At 47.6% G+C, this 18,155-nt stretch overlaps 3 long non-coding RNA genes across 3 annotated transcripts; all 3 read right to left on the bottom strand.

The window, feature by feature from the left end:
- Positions 1-6,050: 6,050 nt before the first annotated feature.
- LOC128849264 (uncharacterized) lies at positions 6,051-6,459 on the bottom strand. Its single transcript, XR_008447286.1, has 3 exons — positions 6,392-6,459; positions 6,241-6,303; positions 6,051-6,164 (listed from the first exon to the last, which is right to left on the bottom strand). It is a non-coding gene; the product is annotated as an uncharacterized LOC128849264 (long non-coding RNA).
- A 1,144-nt stretch (positions 6,460-7,603) lies between these two features.
- Positions 7,604-8,274, bottom strand: LOC128849275 (uncharacterized). Its single transcript, XR_008447295.1, has 5 exons — positions 8,210-8,274; positions 8,075-8,129; positions 7,950-7,990; positions 7,815-7,868; positions 7,604-7,707 (listed from the first exon to the last, which is right to left on the bottom strand). It is a non-coding gene; the product is annotated as an uncharacterized LOC128849275 (long non-coding RNA).
- A 654-nt stretch (positions 8,275-8,928) lies between these two features.
- LOC128849274 (uncharacterized) lies at positions 8,929-10,302 on the bottom strand. The gene is made up of 4 exons (XR_008447294.1): positions 10,231-10,302; positions 10,018-10,130; positions 9,460-9,556; positions 8,929-9,025 (listed from the first exon to the last, which is right to left on the bottom strand). It is a non-coding gene; the product is annotated as an uncharacterized LOC128849274 (long non-coding RNA).
- Between the last annotated feature and the right edge of the window lie 7,853 nt (positions 10,303-18,155).

Here is an 18,155-nt window from a genome sequence, read left to right as displayed (position 1 = left end):
CAACGCGTTACAGAGTCTAAGGCGCAAGGCAACGCGTTACAGAGTCCAAGGCGCAAGGCAACGCGTTACAGAGTCCAAGGCGCAAGGCAACGCGTTACAGAGTCCAAGGCGCAAGGCAACGCGTTACAGAGTCCAAAGGCGCAAGGCAACACGTTACAGAGTTAGGACACAAGGCAACCGCTAACAGAGTCTAAAGGCACAAGGCAACGCGTTACAGAGTCCAAGACGCAAGGCAACCTGTTACAGAGCCCAAAGGCACAAGGCAACCTGTTACAGAGTTAGGACGCAAGGCAACCGCTAACAGAGTCTAAAGGCACAAGGCAACGCGTTACAGAGTCCAAGACGCCAGGCAACACGTTACAGAGTCCAAGACACAACAGTAGTCATATCCAGCACAACATTACAGAGTTAGAGGTGACACAACATTAATTAGAGACAACACTACATCACAGAGATAGATACAATGCAGCGTTAGAGTTGGATGCCACACAGAGCTAGACGCAATGCAACAGTACAGTCAGACCAACACAGTGCAATATTACAGCGTTAGATGCAATGTTAGACACAACACAATGTTGCGGAGTTAGACACAATGCAACCTTAGGGTTGGATGACACATGACAGAGTTAGACACAACGCAACCTTACAGAGTTAGACGCAACTGTAGAGTTAGACACAATACAACATTAGAGTTGGATGCCACACAACAGTTAGATGCAACCTTACAGAGTGAGATGGAACGGTACAGCCAGACCCGACGCAACATTCTTTAGATGCAATGTTAGTTGGACGCAACACTCCATTACAGACTTAGATACAATGCAACATCAGTGGGATGCCACACAGACACAACACAGCCTTACAGAGTTAGACCCAACACAACATTAGAGTTACATGTGATGCAATATTACAGTCCAATGCAAGACAACATTAGAGTTGGGCACAAAAGTTATAATTAGATGCAACAATAGTTAGATGTGATCCAATATTACATAGTTAAACATGATACAACATTAGTTAGACACAACACATTGCAACATTACTAAGTCAGACACAACATTAGACACAATACATCAGAGTTAGACCCAACACAAAATGACAGAGTTAGATGCCAAAGACTATACAGCAGAGTCAGACAGCTAGAGACTACAAAACACTACACACTAGTTTGCAGAGTGAGATACAACGCAAGAGAGTAAGACACAACTAAACACTATGCAAGACAGTACCATTATTCAATACAACATAACACAATAGAGGTAGCCTCAACACAGACTGATTACAATAGCTAAATTCAAAATTGTACGCTCAATACAAATTCCACTCAAAACTGTGGAATACTATAAAATCACACACGGTACAAGTTAGACTCAATAGAGCTACTGTCCATACAAGTTATACTCAAAACACTTCTGTACAACTGTTACACTGAAAACTAGGCATGGAATTTCAACTTCAACATTACTAGCTTTTTTACCAGGTAGGTACCTGGGAACCTCACAGGAAATTACAGTGACTTAAAGTTGCACCAGCACTCTTAACTATACACCTCTGAACAATGTTTGCTTTTAGGAAGTCCTCTGGCCGTCCCGAGGCGCGGCTCCACGGCGACTCCTCCGGCCGTCCCGAGGCGCGGCTCCACGGCGACTCCTCTGGCCGTCCCGAGGCGCGGCTCCACGGCGACTCCTCTGGCCGTCCCGAGGCGCGGCTCCACGGCGACTCCTCCGGCCGTCCCGAGGCACAACTGCAAAGGAGTGAAAAAACCCAAACCCCCCTAGATGTACCTACTTTTCCTGTCCCAGCATTCTCAACACAGTAACTACAGCTTATTCCACATCTCTCACCCCAGCAGTACACATGATCAAGCTTCCATCATTGAGGCAACATCTTATCCAGAACTAGTCTCTCAAGCCAGAGAGAGAGAAAGATACACAGACCTCAGTGGGCCCTCAAAAGTCAGATCTGCGTTTTAAAAAAATATTATTTCATATAATTATACTATCAACTACAACCCCCTCTCAAAGACATCAAATTTATATTTAACTTATTATAATCTAGTTGTCCTCAACACTACCAGCAGGACAGACTCGCCTAACCCTTCAACTACAACATACCACACAAACTCCATATCACCATGCACAAAACCTACCTGCCCACCATAAACTATTACCACATTCCAGGGGAGCACACCCCAGGAACAGCGTTCCCAGGTGCTTCAAAAGTTGGCCCTGCCTCAAAAAAAGAAAAAAAAAAAAACCCAGTCCCAGCTCGGCCTGCGCCCAAACCTTGGCGATGATCATCGCCTCGCAGACCGGCCGGGACCAGGGAAAAAAAACCCAGCTGGGGGAAAAAAAAAAAATCCCCCAGCTGGGGTTTTTTTATTCTATTTTTTTTTTTTTTTAAGCTAAGTACCTGCAAAGCAAAACACTACACAGACAACCTCAGAAGCAACGCCACCACCCCCCCAAACCACACAGGCAATACCTGCCACACAAACCACTCCTCCCTCCCAGCCCATGCGTGCCACCCCCTGCCAGCCACAACAAGCCATCACCCCTAGGCTGCACGGCTCCCTAGGAACTGTGTTCCCAGGCGCCTCAAAATTTGGCCCTGCCTCAAAAAAACCCAGTCCCAGCTCGGCCTGCGCCCAAACCTTGGCGATGATCATCGCCTCGCAGACCGGCCGGGACCAGGGAAAAAAAACCCAGCTGGGGGAAAAAAAAAAAATCCCCCAGCTGGGGTTTTTTTATTCTAATTTTTTTTTTTTTTTTTTAAGCTAAGTACCTGCAAAGCAAAACAATACACAGACAACCTCAGAAGCAACCCCACCACCCCCCAACCACACAGGGAATCCGTGCCACATAAACCGCTCCTCCCTCCCAGCCCATGCGTGCCACCACCTGCCAGCCACAACAAGCCATCACCCCTAGGCTGCATGGCTCCCTAGGAACTGTGTTCCCAGGCGCCTCAAAATTTGGCCCTGCCTCAAAAAAAACCCAGTCCCAGCTCGGCCTGCACCCAAACCTTGGCGATGATCATCGCCTCGCAGACCGGCCGGGACCAGGGAAAAAAAAACCCAGCTGGGGGAAAAAAAAAAAAATCCCCCAGCTGGGGTTTTTTTATTCTATTTTTTTTTTAAAAAAAAAAAAACAACTCAGTACCTGCAAAGCAAAACAATACACAGACAACCTCAGAAGCAAGCCTACCCCCCCCCAACCACACAGGCAATCCCTGCCACATAAACCGCTCCTCCCTCCCAGCCCATGCGTGCCACCCCCTGCCAGCCACAACAAGCCATCACCCCTAGGCTGCATGGCTCCCTAGGAACTGTGTTCCCAGGCACCTCAAAACTTGGCCCTGCCTCAAAAAAACCCAGTCCCAGCTCAGCCTGCACCCAAACCTTGGCGATGATCATCGCCTCGCAGACTGGCCGGGATCCAGGGAAAAAAAAAAATTTAATTCTATGTTCTATTTCTTTGTGCTAACTGCCTGCATGGCAAGACATTCTATTTCACATACAACCTCAAAGAGCACAATAATAAACGACTCCCACCTCTACAGCCTCAGACACTGATCCACCTACACACACGCTCACATTCCCCCCCTAGATGCATTCAGACACATCAAATGCTTGCACAGAGGCGAAGTGCTTCCTTTTAGCCACCAAGGGCCTTCTTGCTTCAAGTCTTTGCTTCCACCTGGGGCTGGCTTGCATGCACGCATCAAGGCCTTGCTTCAAGTCCTTGCTTGCACCTAGGGCTTGCATCAAGTTCTTCCATCGCTAGCTTGCTTGCATGAACACATCAAGGGCTTGCCTGCACAAGTGAAATAATTGCTTCCATCCATGCTGACAGGCATCAAGGACATTCTTGCATGCATGCACTAAGGCCAGGCTTGCATCAAGTCCTTGCTTGCACCAACTTCTTCCATCACATCCTTGCTTGCGTGTGAACACTGATGACTGGTTTGCATACACAATTCATACACCACAGGCCAGGAGCCAAGTCCTCACTGCTTCAGGGGCATGAGCCAAGGACTAGCTGGCAGGCAGGCATCAAGTGCATGCACCAAGTCCTTGCTGGCTGGCATCCAGTCTTGGCAGCAACTGCTTGCTTGTATGCATGCACCAAGGGCTAGCTGGCATCAAGTACACCCACTAAAGACTGGCTGCCTTGCTTTCATGCCTGCATTAACTTCTGGCTGGCAAGAGCTGGCATTGAGTGATTACGTGGCTGCACTAAGCCCTTGCATCAAGTCCTTGCTTTAAGAGTACGCACCAAGGGTCGGCTTGCTTGCACCAAGTCCTTGTTTCAAGTGCATGCACCAAGGCCTAGCCTGCACACAAATGCTGGGTTCCTTGCACCGAGGGCTGGCTTGCTTGCATGCATCTGATGCTTGCATTCTCCTTGCCTAGCAATCACCATTTGGCACACAGGTTGCCCTCCTGCATCTGAAAAACAATATTGAATAAGTCACCTCAATACTCAGCAGTAGCTTAACAATTACAGACATCTTGTTTCCATTTGAGAATAATAACCCTCTTTCACACTACAAGCAGGCAGAAAAAGAAACCAAAAAACCCAACCAAACCCAAATGTTAAGTCCCACACATACCATAAATAACACCCTTGATTATGAACTGCTTTGCTACCGCTCCAATGGCTTATCCCACACAGTCTTGTTCATCCCCCTGTAGCTGCAGAGCCAGGCAGAAACTACTTTCCTCAGCTGTTGCATCTATGGCTACTTGATGGGCAGCATACTGTATGTATACTAGGCTACAAGTACAGAGCATATCAGCACATTAACCACAGAACCTTACCGATATACTTCTGTTGACACTTATTACTTCCTTGCCTCGGGCAGAGCAGCTCCAACCAGACAAATACATGCAACGACACTGCACATGAAACCAATGACACACCAGAGACAAAAGAAAACTCTGAGGAGAATGACCCCCAGACCAGAGATGCCACAGGGCAAGAATACGTAGGGGCTGCGAGGAAGTCTCAGCGGCAGCCCCAGAAAAGTGAAAGACTGTAGTCCCTTAGTAAGGGATATGGCCAGAAGTGGGAGGATGCAAGTGCAAGAAGTGGTGCTTAAAGACCTTAGAATGTAGAGGATGCACAGAAGTCCCAGAAGAGGGGACAGATGCAAGGAAGTGCAAGCAAGCACTTGATCAGAGAAGTTGACATGGCCTGCAATGCCGCTGCGATAGACAACTGACCAGAAACTTCCAGAAAGCAAGACCCATGCATGCTGTAAGACAGCAATGCGAGACAAGCGGTGCCCAATTGGCATGGGAACAATGAGTACAGGCACTTGAGACCCTAGAGATGATGCCCAAGCATTCCTTGAGCACAAAGAGGACATCGAGGCCTGTGAAAGACCTAAGGCACAGCACATGGACTACGTAAACGACAACAACACAGACAGACTAGAACCACTTTGCCTGGCACACGATCACTTTAGACTGAGAAGGAGACCCCTCTGCCTTTACCTGCCCAAAGGGGACTCTTCCTGCACAGTTCTCTCTTCTATGCTACCTCTCAAACCGCTCCCTGCTATTACAAGTCACCTCCCCTCTTCCCAGCACAACCCCAGCCCTAGTCCCTCCACCTAGCTTTCAGAGGTCCGAGAGCCTGAGCCATGCTTGGCAGAAGCAGCTCAAGTCACATCTGCTGCCTGATATAATCCTGCAGTCAACACATTTCTCTTTATCTGCAAGAAGACAGAACAGAAAACAGTGCCAGCAGTCAGCATTGTGCTACACAGCACCCCATTTGTGAGAAATCGACAGGCCCGTGCTCCATCCCCCCATTACCCACCTCACCTCAAATGCTCTTCCCGTTTCAAAGGCAGCCCGCATGGCACCTGCAAAATCAAATAGAAATGCTCAGCTGAGTTGCTCTGTAAAATTTAGCCCTGCAATACCTGTTTAGACAGCGACCTCCTCACCTCTCAGACCATTTGCCTGCATGAAGATTCAGCCCTCTGAGGCTGCATGTAGCACCTGCAGAAGACAAAACAAGACATGCTCAGATACTACCCTAAAGCATAGGCTGCCCGCAGTCATTATTCCTCATGTCCTGCTCTCTTATCTTGACCGCTTGCCCACTCAGGTGGCACCATCTTCTCTTGTCCCATCGAGGCTCTCACACCACCTGTAATAGGCAAAGAAGGCTTATAACTCCACAGACTATAGGACATGAACAGTAACTGTTTCTTCACATAACTCACCGTTGTTCTTCTTGCCCAAGACAGCTCCCGTGCCGGTATGCTGTTTTGCTCATTGCTCTGCATCTTCAAAGAGAAAAAATAAAACCAAAATACAATTACTAGTCATGTAGACACCAGTTGCATGTAACTGCCAACACTGCAGCCAACCCACCTTGCTACAGGAATCTAACCCCAACTCCATCATCACCCCTTGGTGCTAGAGCTCGTGCCTCTGCACCTGAAAAAAACCACAATATTCAATAAGTCAGCAATAGCCAAACAATTCCAGACAATGTTTACATTTAGGAATACCATCTCTATTTCACACTACAGCCAGGCAGGAAAAAACAGGATAAAATGAAATATTAAATATTAAACACATACCAAGTTTATTGGCCTTAGACTGTAAGCTGTTCTACAAACACTACAGGGGCATATCCGAGACAGCTTTAGTCATCCCCTCTGTGGCTGCATAGCTGAGCAGAAGTGCTTCTCACCTGATACATTTGTGGCTACTTGCTCTGTAATGGACCATATGGCCTTGGCGTTCCAAGTCCAAGCGTGTATCTATATTAAATATAGATTCTTACTGCTATTCTCCCACCAACTACTGCTTCTATGGCTCAAGCAGAGCAGTTCCAGCCAGACACAGACACATGCAGACAAACTCTGCACAAAAGACCAATGACATGATGCAGAAACAAAAGAAGACTCAGCAAGAATGACTCGCACACAAGAGTCTGCATTGGCTGAGATGATGTAGGGAGCTGCAAGATAGAATCTACAGCAGCTCTTGAAGAGTGGAATACTGAGGCCATGTAAAGACATATGGCTGCAACTGGAAGGATGCAAGTGCAAGAAGCCCTGCTTAAAGGCCTAAAAACGGAGGATGCGTGGAAGAAGTCCCAAAACAGGGCTTTAGGAAAATGGATGAATAATTATTGAGGATGCTGACATGTCCTGCAATGACTATGCAATAGACAACTGACCAGAAATTTCCAAAACGCAAGACCGATCCAAGCTTTAAGATGGTGATGCAAGAAAAGCAGTGCCCGATTGGCACCTTACCGAGAACAGACATTCAAGACCCTAGAGATGATGCCCGAGGCACGTGGCACATGCCTTAAGCACAAAGATGACATCAAGACCTGTGGAAGACTTTATACATGGCAGACAGACTACATAGACTAAACAACAACAGATACAGGCTGTAACTACCCTGCCTGGCACACGCTAGCTCTGCGCTGAGGATTGAACCCCTCCCTATACCTGCACAAAAGGTTACTCTTCCAGCACAGCCCTCTACCATGTGCTAAATCCCTTCTCTGCCATTCTCAACATTCTGCCTTCTTCCCAACCCCAAAACACAACCCCCTCAACTTAACTTTCAGAGGGCCAAAGGCCTGAAGCCATCCCTGGCAGAAAAAGCTCAAAACGAGTCAGCTAACTGGGACGATCCTGCATTGCCAGGTTCCTCTTGATTATCATCTGCAAGAAAACCAAACAGAAAAACAGTACCCATACTCAGCATCGCACTGCACAGTGCTAACACTTGTACTACACCCACTGCTAAATGGCCAAGACATTCTGCTCACCTGTTCCGTCCCAATTCAAACACCCAATGCTGCAGCCATCATCACCTGGGGCACCTAAGATAGCCAGACACAAAGATTACTGTTGTGCTTCTGAGAAATCAGTCCCATGCTCCTTCTCCCTACTACACAGCTCACCTCAACTGCTCTTCCCATTGCAAAGGCAGCCCACACAGCGCCTGCAAAATCAAAGAGAAATGCTCAATGAAGTTGCTGCATACTACATTGCTCTTAGACACCAATTTGGACAACCACCTCCTCACCGCTCAAACCATTTCTCAGCATGAAGCTCCACCCCTCTGAGGCTGCATGTAGCACCTGCAAAAGAAGAGAGGTACTTGGGATACTAACGCAAAGCAGAAGCTGCCCCCAGCAATACCCATCTCCTGCTATGTTACCTTGACGGCTCTCCTGCCCAGCATCCATCATCTCAGGCTGCCATGTTGAGGCTTGCTCTCCACCTGTAATGCACAAACAACAAGGGATGCTTTTAAGATCAAACTGAAAACGCAGATCAGCTATTTATATTGCCACTGGCCACATCTTCCCACCTACACCACAGCCGACTCGCCTCCCTATGGTGCTCCACCCACAAGTCCATCAGCGGCATTTGGCACACAGGTCGTCCCTCTGCATCTGAAAAACAATATCAAAAAAGTCACTCGGATGCTCAGTGACGCCTTAACAGTTCCAGACCTCTCGCATCTGATCCCAAACTTCCAAAACACAAGACCGATCCATGCTTTAGGAATGCGACGCAAGAAGAGCAGTGCCCGATCAACACTGCGTTGATGAGTACAAGCATTCAGGACCCTAGACATGGTGCCCAAGGCATGTCCGGCATTCCTTGAGTGCAAAGAGGACATCAAGACCTGCAGAAAACTTAAGACGTGGCGTACAGACTACAGAAACTAGATGACAACAGATGTGGGCTGGAACTGCCCTGCCCGTGCTAGTTTTGGGCTGAGAAGTAGGCCCCTCTGCCTTTCCCTGCCCAAATAGGACTCTTCCTGCATGGTCCTCTCCCCTACGTTACTTTTAAAACCCCTCCCTGCCATCCCAAACATTCTCCCCTCTTCCCAGTTCCACCCAAGCCCTGGCCCCTCAACTTTGCTTTCAGAAGGTCAGTGGTCATCCTCAGCAGAAAAAGAAAAAACTCCAACAGCATCAGCTATGTGGGATGATCCTACAGTCACCAGGTTCCTCTTTGCCATCTGCAAGAAAATGAAATGGAAGAAAAACAGTGCCAACAGTCAGTATTGCACTGGTCAATATCAGTGTCTTGCACGACAACTTGCTCTGCCTAACTGCCACATTGCTTGCTCTCTTGCTATGCACCATTTCTGGCGTCAGACGCTGCGGCCATTATTACCTGGGACAACTAAGTCCCAGAGAATTACCGTTGTGCTTGTGAGAAGTCTGTCTCATGCTCCTTCTCCCTACTACTCAGCTCATCCCAAATGCTCTTCCCATTCCCAAGGTGGCCCGCACAACACCTGCAAAACCAAGGGTAAATACTTAACCAAGTTGCCAAATAATACTTTGTTCTTTGAGACATATCTAACATCCTCCTCACCATCAGCCCCACAATGATGAGAATAAGCCTGACTATCTCACCGGTGCACGGAATTCCATGTGGTCTGCTTACCTCTCCTCTCCACCGCTCCCATCATAGGAACACAGTAGTGGTGATACCCAGGACAAAAGATGAGCCACAGGGATCCAGATGTTAGCAGATTACCCAACTTTAGTCACAGGAATGAACAAAAAAAAAGACTTGCAAAACTATTCTAATTGAAAACCAGTAAAGATGATTGACACAGAAGACAAAAAACACAGGACACTTGCCATGCAGCAATGGAGACTTGAATTACAGAGACTGTCAATCAATGGAAAAACTCACAATGGTGGGATTCCACTACTCAAAGACCTAAATTGGAAACTCAATGACTGTAAAAACCACAACTGATAACAAGGATGAGGTAACAACTACTGCAAATGATACTAGAGCAAACCTCACTTGTAAGTTAAGGAAAAATCCAAGACTCTGCTAATAAGGGAGGCTTGCGTGCCCACAGACTAGATGAAGAAGAGTTGCTCTGCTGCTAACCGTCACAGGCTAAGATAACATCCATCCTCTTCCCTGAGAGATGCAAGGGAAAGTAGGGACAGAATCCTGCATTGCAGAAAAGCACAGACTCCATACCTTTAAGCAGCAAGGTCTCTGACATTCAGATGGATGGAGACAGGATGCATCCAAAGAAGTCAGTGGGGGAACACGGGAAGTAGAAGGCAAAAGGGGAGAGAGATCTTGTAGCCCTAGAGATTACATTTTGAGTGTAGCTGATGCTTTTCAAGATCAAACTTATCTGATGTTCAAACCAGACGATTGCTGCATAAAGGTCAAGATGACCCATACCTTGTGTCTCAACTTCATCGTATCACCCATCAGCTGCAGAGAGGGCAAATATGGATGGCCCTCACATCTGTCTGCTAAACTAAACCGAGAAAGATCAATGAACCCATCTTGCTTCCCCTGACCATCCCCCAAGCCATTAAAGTCCTTCTCTCTCTTGAATGGTCAGAGAAGGAACCCTGCTCATTCCCAAGGGCACCTGTGCTATTTTTTTAGCCCCCTAACCCTCCTATGCTGCTTCTCCTTAAGAGCTGTGCTTCTAAACCCTTCCCTGTGTTCTGCTGGCCACTTCTATCTTCTGCCAGCCCACAGATTCAAACTCCCACTCTAGGCTTGCAAAATAAATTCCAGATTATTATAACCTACAAGGTGCCTGTTACAAACTGCAAAAGCTCTAGAGCCAAAGTATCATCCCACATGGAATGAAGAACAGCAACAAGTTGTCCCATAACCAGAAATTCTAGGGGAAAAAAAAAAAAAAAAGCCAACCAACCAAAGAAAAACCTTACCAAAAAAGCTTAACCTACCCCAAAGCTGCAATGAATTGAAAGAGTAGTAGAGCACTGATCTCAAGGAAGACCAGAAGCTGAATGACTCCCTAGCAGAAGGCCTGTAGCTTATATACCCCTGGGCCTCCATACCCACCACCTGGGAATAGGGTGTGGCAAACCCCTCAAAGGCATAAATAGAGCCTGGGTAGCAGCTGTGTTTTATTAACTTTGCCTTACATTTGCAACAAGAAAAGCACTGAATGCAAAAAAGGAACTTTACTGGAAATAAGGGTATTTGCTCTTTTACTTGTTCTTTCACATTTCCCCTCCACTCCCCCTCCCCCCCCCCCCCGGCTTCCCTCTGCCTCTCTTCTTTTATTTTTTTCTTCTGTTTTCTCTCCCTTTTCAGTTTTCTGCCTCTGTCCTATGGCTATAGTTCTTTTTTTCCTTTTCCATCCTTATCCCAATCTATAGATTTCTCTTTTCCCCCACAATTTCACTGGCCTTATCCCTGGAGTACTTTCTTTTTCTGTGCTTCCAAGTGCCTTCCTTTCTTTCTTTCCATCCTTCTCTTTTTCTCCCTATCCCTTTGTATTCCTCACTATTGCCAATCTAGTTTTTCCTTTCATTCTGTGTCTTGACAGTCCCTTTTCCTGCTCCTCTTTCTATGACTGATCTTTTTTGCTAATCACTGTGCTTTTTTATAACCCTTTTTCTGCAGGGCTCCTAATTTCTCTCTTTTTCTTTAATCCAGTCCCTTGTGGTCCTCAAACACATGCTCCCTCTCAGTACTACTAACCCTATCCCTAATGACCCTATCCCTAATGACCGTAACCCCCTAACCCTAATGGCCGCGCCCTAACCCTAATCCCCTAACCCTAATGACCCTAACCCGAACGACTAACCCTAATGACCTTAACTCCTAACCCCTAACCCGAATGCCTAACCCTAATGGCCCTAACCCTAACCGCCTTAACCCTTAACTCCTAACCCTAAGCCTAACCGTAACCCTAACCCTAATGACGCTAACCCTAACATAAACCTAACCTTAACCTAACCTAACACTAACCCCTAACGCTCACCTTAAAGCCTGACCCCTAACAGCCCTAACTCTAATGACCTTAACCCCCTAACCCTAATGACCCTGACCCTAACCCTAACGGCCACGCCCTAACCCTAATCCCCTAACCCGAACGCCTAACCCTAGTAGCCTTAACCCTTAACTCCTAACCCTAATCCTAACATAAACCTAACCTAACCCTCACCCTAAAGCCTGACCCCTAACCCCTAACAGCCCTAAACCTAATAGCCCTAACCCTAATTTTGGTGGGCGGGGCCGACGCAAAAGACATACTTCCGGTCACGTGGTGGGCGGGGCCGACGGCAGACGCGGACTTCCGGTCACGTGGTAGGCGGGGACACCATCGGGGCGGACTTTCCGGTCATGCTGTGGGCGGAGACTACGTCAGGGACGGACTTCCGGTCACGTGGTGGGCGGGGCAGACGCCAAAGACATATTTCCGGTCACACAGAGGGCAGGTTTGACGTCTGGGGCGTACTTCCGGTCACGGGGTGGGCGGGGTTGACATCAAAGACGTACTTCCGGTCACGCGGTGGGGCGGGGTTGACGTCAGGGTCATGGTTCCAGTTAAACGGGGGCGGGGTCGATGTAAGGGAGAGGGTTCAAGTTATGCGGGGGGGCAGCGTCTACATAAGGGGCGGGCTTCTGGTTATGTAGGGGGTGTGGTCCATGTCAGGGCCATGGTCGACATAGACGCGTGGTTCTGGTTATGTGGGGACGTGGTCCCAGATACGGTGGGCGTGGTTGACAATGGGCGTGGTTATGGTTGCACAGGGGGCACAGTCAATGTAGGGGGCGTGGTTCCAGTTACAGGGGCCATGGTATACATATGTGTTAGGGTTTGCGCTACAAAGGGGGCAGGATTGATGTAAGGGGCAGAGTTCCAGTTACGCAGGGGCATGGTCGACGTCAGGGATATTGTTCAGCTTATGCAGGGGGCATAGTCGATGCAAGGGGCATTGTTCTGTTTACATGGGGCCACGGTCGACCTGAGGGGCGTTGTTCCATTTACGTGGCGGTGTGGTTGTTTTTGTGTGGTGGATGGCTTCCAGGGGTGGGGACGATGCGGTGGGAGGGGATGGTGTCCATGGGTGGCGATGGTGTCTGGGGGAGGGGGCGGCCCCATGGGGCACACACAACATTACAGAGTTTGATACAATGCAGCATTAGATTTGGATGCCATGCAGAGTTAGATGCAACACGTTACAGAGTCAGATGCAACGTTACAGTTGGACACAATGCAACATTACAGTTAGATGCAATGCAACGTTACAGAATTAGATACAATGCAACGTTAGAGTTGAATGCCACAGAGTTAGAGGCAACGCAACGTTAGAGTTGGATGACACAGAGTTAGAGGCAACGCAACGTTAGAGTTGGGCGACAGAGTCAGAGGCAACGCAATGTTAGAGTAGGGCAACACAGAGTCAGACGCAACGCAACGTTAGAGTTGGGCGACACAGAGCCAGACGCAACGCAGCGTTACAGAGCCAGATGCAACGCAACGTTACAGTTAGACACAATGCAATATTAGAGTTAGACACAACATGACATTACAGAGTTAGATACAAGACAACATTACAGACTTAGATGCCAAAGACTATACGGCAGATTCAAACAGTTAGGCAACAAAAGGCACTACAGAGTTAAACACTACAAACCAGTTGCAGGGTTAGATACAACACAAGAAAGTAAGACACAACAAAACACTATGCAATACCAGTACAGTTATTCAATACAACGCAATGCAATGGAGGTAGACTCAACACAGACTCATTACAATAGCTAGATTCAAAATTGTACACTCAGTACAAATTCTACTCAAAACTATGGAATACAATAAAATCACACACAGCACAAGTTACACCCAACAGAGCTACAGTCAATACATGTTACACTCAAAACACTACTGTACAAGAGTTACACCGAAAGCTATACATGAAATCTCGCCTTCAACACAACAACACCACCACCACAGCCAGGCTGGAACCACTCTGCCTGGCACATGGTAGCTTTAGACTGAGAAGGAGCCCCGTCTGCCTTTACCTGCCCAAAGAGAACTCTGCCTGCATGGCCCTCTTCCCTGTGCTACTATTAAACTACCTCCCTGCCATTCCCAACCTTGTCCTCTCTGCCACAGCCCACCCCAGCCCTGGTCCCTCAACTTAACTTTTAGAAGGCCAGGAGTCATTCTCAGCTGAAAAAACAGCAGCAGCATCAGATATGTGGGATGATCTTACAGTCAACAGGTTCTGCTTTCCCATCTGCAAGAAAAGCAAATGGAAAACTAAAACTGCACTGGTCAGTGTCTGTCTCTCAGAGAACAACTTGTTCTGCCTAACTGCCATATTGTTCACTCACTTGCTCTGCACTGTTTCTAATGTCAAATGCTGCAGCTGTTATCACCTCGGGCAACTAAGATACCAAGACAAAGTTACTGTCCTTGTGAGAAGTCTGTCCTGTGCTCCTTCTCCCTACTACCCAGCTCATCCCAAATGCTCTTCCCGTTCCTAAGGTAGCCTGCACTGCACTTCAAAACTAAAGGTAAATATTTCACAGAGTTGCCATATAATGCTTTGCTCTTAGAGGCATACTGAACTTCCTTCTCACCGTCAGCCCCACAAAGATGAGAATAAACCTGAATAGCTTACTGGTGCCCCAGAACTCTATGCGATCTGCTTCCCTCTCCTCCCCACCACTGCCTTCATAGGAACACAGTGGCAATACCCAGGACAAAAGAAAGGTGAGCCATGGGGATCCAGATGTTAGCAAATTACCCGACTTCAGTCGCAGGAGTGAGCAAAAAAACTTGCAAAAATATTCTCGTTCAAAACTAGTAAAGATGATAGACGCAGAAGGCAAAAAAACACAGGACACTCACCATGCAGCAATAGAGACAGCCCAAAGGCAGAAGCAGAGAAGAGAAGCCCAGCACAACAGTGGTGAGAGGCGCTCAAGGCCAATAATTTACAAAGACCCCAAAGGAATTACAGAGGCAGTCAGTCAATGAAAAAAACTCAAAAGGTTGGGATTTGACAACTGAAAGACCTAAACTGGAAACTCAATGACCATAAAAAACCCACAATGGATAACAAGGAGGAGGTAACAACCGCTGTGACCGATACTAGAGCAAACTTCACTGGTAAGTCAACGAAAAATCCAAACCTCTGCTAATAAGGTTTTTCCTTTTCCATCTTTCTCCCAATCTGCTTCCTTCTCTTTTTCCCCACAATCTCACTGGCCTGATCCCTGGAGGCTTTTTTTTTCCTCTGTGCCTGCAAGTGCCTTGCCTGCCTCTCTCTCTTTCCATTTTGCTCTTTCTCTTCCTATCCCTTTGTATTCCTCACTGTTGCTGTTCTAGTTTTTTGTTTTATTCTGTTCCTTGACAGGCCCCTTTCTTGCTCATCTTGCTATTTCTGATCTTTTCTGCTATTTCCTGCCCTTTTTTTAATCCTCTCTCTGCCTGCATGGCTCATAACGCCTCTCTTTTTTTAAGCAGTCCCCTGTGCTCCTCTAACCAGTCAGCTCTGAAATTTTCTTCTAAGCTCCTGCTCAGAGAAGTGTTGATGAAAAGATCTGTGTGTTGATATCATCCAGATGTCTAAAGTGGCAGAGCTTTAGGGTATTTTCTTCCCCTCTCTCCCTTTCTGCCCCAGCACTCTGTAACTTAGAGGCACCGGACCCTAGCTGACTTGCTTTTTGTACGTGCCTGAGATTCACAGATCCCTGCAATCGGAGCCTGACTAATGATGTTGCAGCAGTGATATATTGAGTTAGTTCTGTGAGAGAAAGGGGTGCAACTCAGCTGATAAAACCAAAGACTGTGTCTGTATTTGATGTAAATATAGGAGTTTCACAGCCTTCCCTCTTATGTCTGGGGTCTGCTTTCATTTTTAGCTTCTCTAAGCTAGCTTTATTGTACTTGTCAGCCTGGACATATTAGCTTGAAGACCACACAAAACACATGGCTGTATGCAATGGTAAGACTAGTGGGAAAAGGTTCTGGAAGACCTTAAAAAGGTCCTCTGGGGCTCTAGAGGAGTCTTGCAGGTGTTAAAAGTGGTCCTGGGAGGCTCTTTTGGGGGGTCCTGGGGATCCTAGATAGGTTCTGGAAGGGCTCAAAGGGGCCCCAGGGGCCTCTAGATAGGTCCAGAGAGTCCTGGAATAGTTCTGGAATAGCCTTAAAGAGGTCCTACCAGGCTCCAGAGGGATCCTGTGGGTTTTGAAAGAGGTCGTTCAAGTCCAAGAGCGTCCTAGAAGGCCCTAAAGGGGTCCCATGATGGGGCCCTGGGGGTCTTAGAGGGGTCCTGGAAGGCATTAGAGAGGTACCAGGGGCCTCTAGAGGGATCCTGGAGGTACTAGATGGGTCCTGGAAGGCCTTAATTAAGTCCCAAGGAGCTCTAGAGGGGTCCTGGGAGTTTTAGAGAGGTCCTGGAAGGCTTTAAAGGGGTCCCAGGGCCTCTAGAGGGGTCCTGGGATACTTAGAGTGGTCGTGCAAGGCATAAAAAAGGATCCAGGGACCTCTGGAGGGGTCCTGGGTATCCTAGAGTGGTCCTAGAAGGCCTTAATTATGTCCCAAGAGATTCTAGAAGGGTCCTTGTGGTCCTAGAGGAGTCCTGGAAGGCCTTAAAGGGATCTCAGGGGGCTCTAGAGGGGTCCTGGGGGTCCTAGAAAGGTCCTAGAAGGCACTAAAGAGGCCCCAGGGGGCTCTAGACGGGTCCTGGTGGTCCTAGAAGGGTCATGGAAGACATTAAAGGGCCCCTAGACGGCTTTAGAGGGGTCCTACAAATTTAAGAGGGGATCATGGAAGGCCTTAAATGGGTCCCATGGGGCTCTAAAGCTGTCCAGAGGGTCCTAGATGGGTCCTAAAGGGGTCCCAGGGGGCTCTAGAGGGGTCCTGGTGTTCTTACAGGAGTCCTGGAAGTTCTTAAAAGGGTCCCATAGTATTCTATAGGTGTCCAGAGGGTCCTAGAGGGGTCCTGTGGGTCTCTAACAGGTTCCTGCAGCTCCGCTCCAAGAATGGTCCTGGAAGGCCCTAAAAGAGTCCCAGTGGGCTTTCAAGGGGCCCTGGTGGTCCTAGAAGGCTTCTAAGGGGGCCTAGAGGACTGCTGGGTGTCTTCGAGGGGCCCTGGAAAGAGTTAAAGTCATCCCAGGCCACTCTAGAGAGGTCCCAGGGGTTCTAGAGGAGTTCCCGAAGGCTTTAAAGGGGTCTCTTGGAGCTCTAGAGAGGTCCTGGAAGGGTTTAAAGTGGTTCCAAACCACTCCAGAGTGGTCCTGGGGATCCTAGAGGGGTCCTGGAGGGTCTTCAAGGGGTTCCAGGGGGCTCTAGAGGGATCCTAAAATGGTCCTGGAATGCCTTAAAGTGTTCCCGGGGTCTCTCGAGGGGTCCTGGAATGCCTTAAATGGGTCCCACCACCCCCCCAATACTCTCAATAAGTCAATGGACCTGAACACCACCTACTATACATAGTTTTAGCTAGTGTATAGGAACAGCTTTTTCTTCCTGCTCTTGAGAAAACATCATATAAGCAGTAGATAATGCAGCGTCAACCAAACCATCCTAATTTACATGGTTGCAGATTCCCTCAAAATACTGACAGATGCGTACAGTAGGATTTCCCCATACAAACACCACACTCATCCATACCCTGTAATTCCCTTGTTTGTTACCATTTCTAATAACTTGCCTGGCACAATTGTCACAGCCTTACTAGTGAATAGTTTACTGACTCTTCCCTATGCAGTTTCCTTGCGTATTTCTTAAAAAAAAATCTGGGCAAACATAATTTTCAACTGCTTAGGACACAAAACCCAAATTAAACAAACCAGCTCTGGGAAAACCAGTAACAGCTATTGCTAAAACTTCATTGGAAATCTCATTTAGGCTGAGCCTAAATCCTTTGTGCCTCAATATATCCCTACCTCTAATAATAAAACAAGAACAAAGAAAGACAAGACATCATTGACTGCAAATGTTTGTGGTAACATTTCTCTGAAGTTGCCACATTCCAAACCAATTTTACTCCAAGACTAAAATAAGCAAACCCGCAACCAAAATCATTATCTGAAACTCACAGAAGAAATGATGCTAGAAGGCTCAAATGCACCACAAAGAAAAGCACACGACTGTTGGAAACCCAGAAAAGAAAGGAAGGCTTCTGTGGCCCCTTATTTCACTTCATGCTCTGGCAACAGGGGAGACTCAGCTTTCAATCAAGAGACCTTTTAAGGGGCAAACTCTTCGGCTGTACCTAGGTACTGACCACAGGCTTAACCAACTCAACTAGTACCTTCAGAGGTTTTTGAACAAGACCCACCCTTTTAATAGCAAAAACAGCATCCCACTTAGGATGGGT

This window comes from Cuculus canorus, chromosome 27, assembly GCF_017976375.1.
Source record: "Cuculus canorus isolate bCucCan1 chromosome 27, bCucCan1.pri, whole genome shotgun sequence".
NCBI classification, from domain to species: domain Eukaryota; kingdom Metazoa; phylum Chordata; class Aves; order Cuculiformes; family Cuculidae; genus Cuculus; species Cuculus canorus.
The sequence above is the reverse complement of the archived record's forward strand: the minus strand, read 5'-3'. Positions and strand labels throughout refer to the sequence as shown.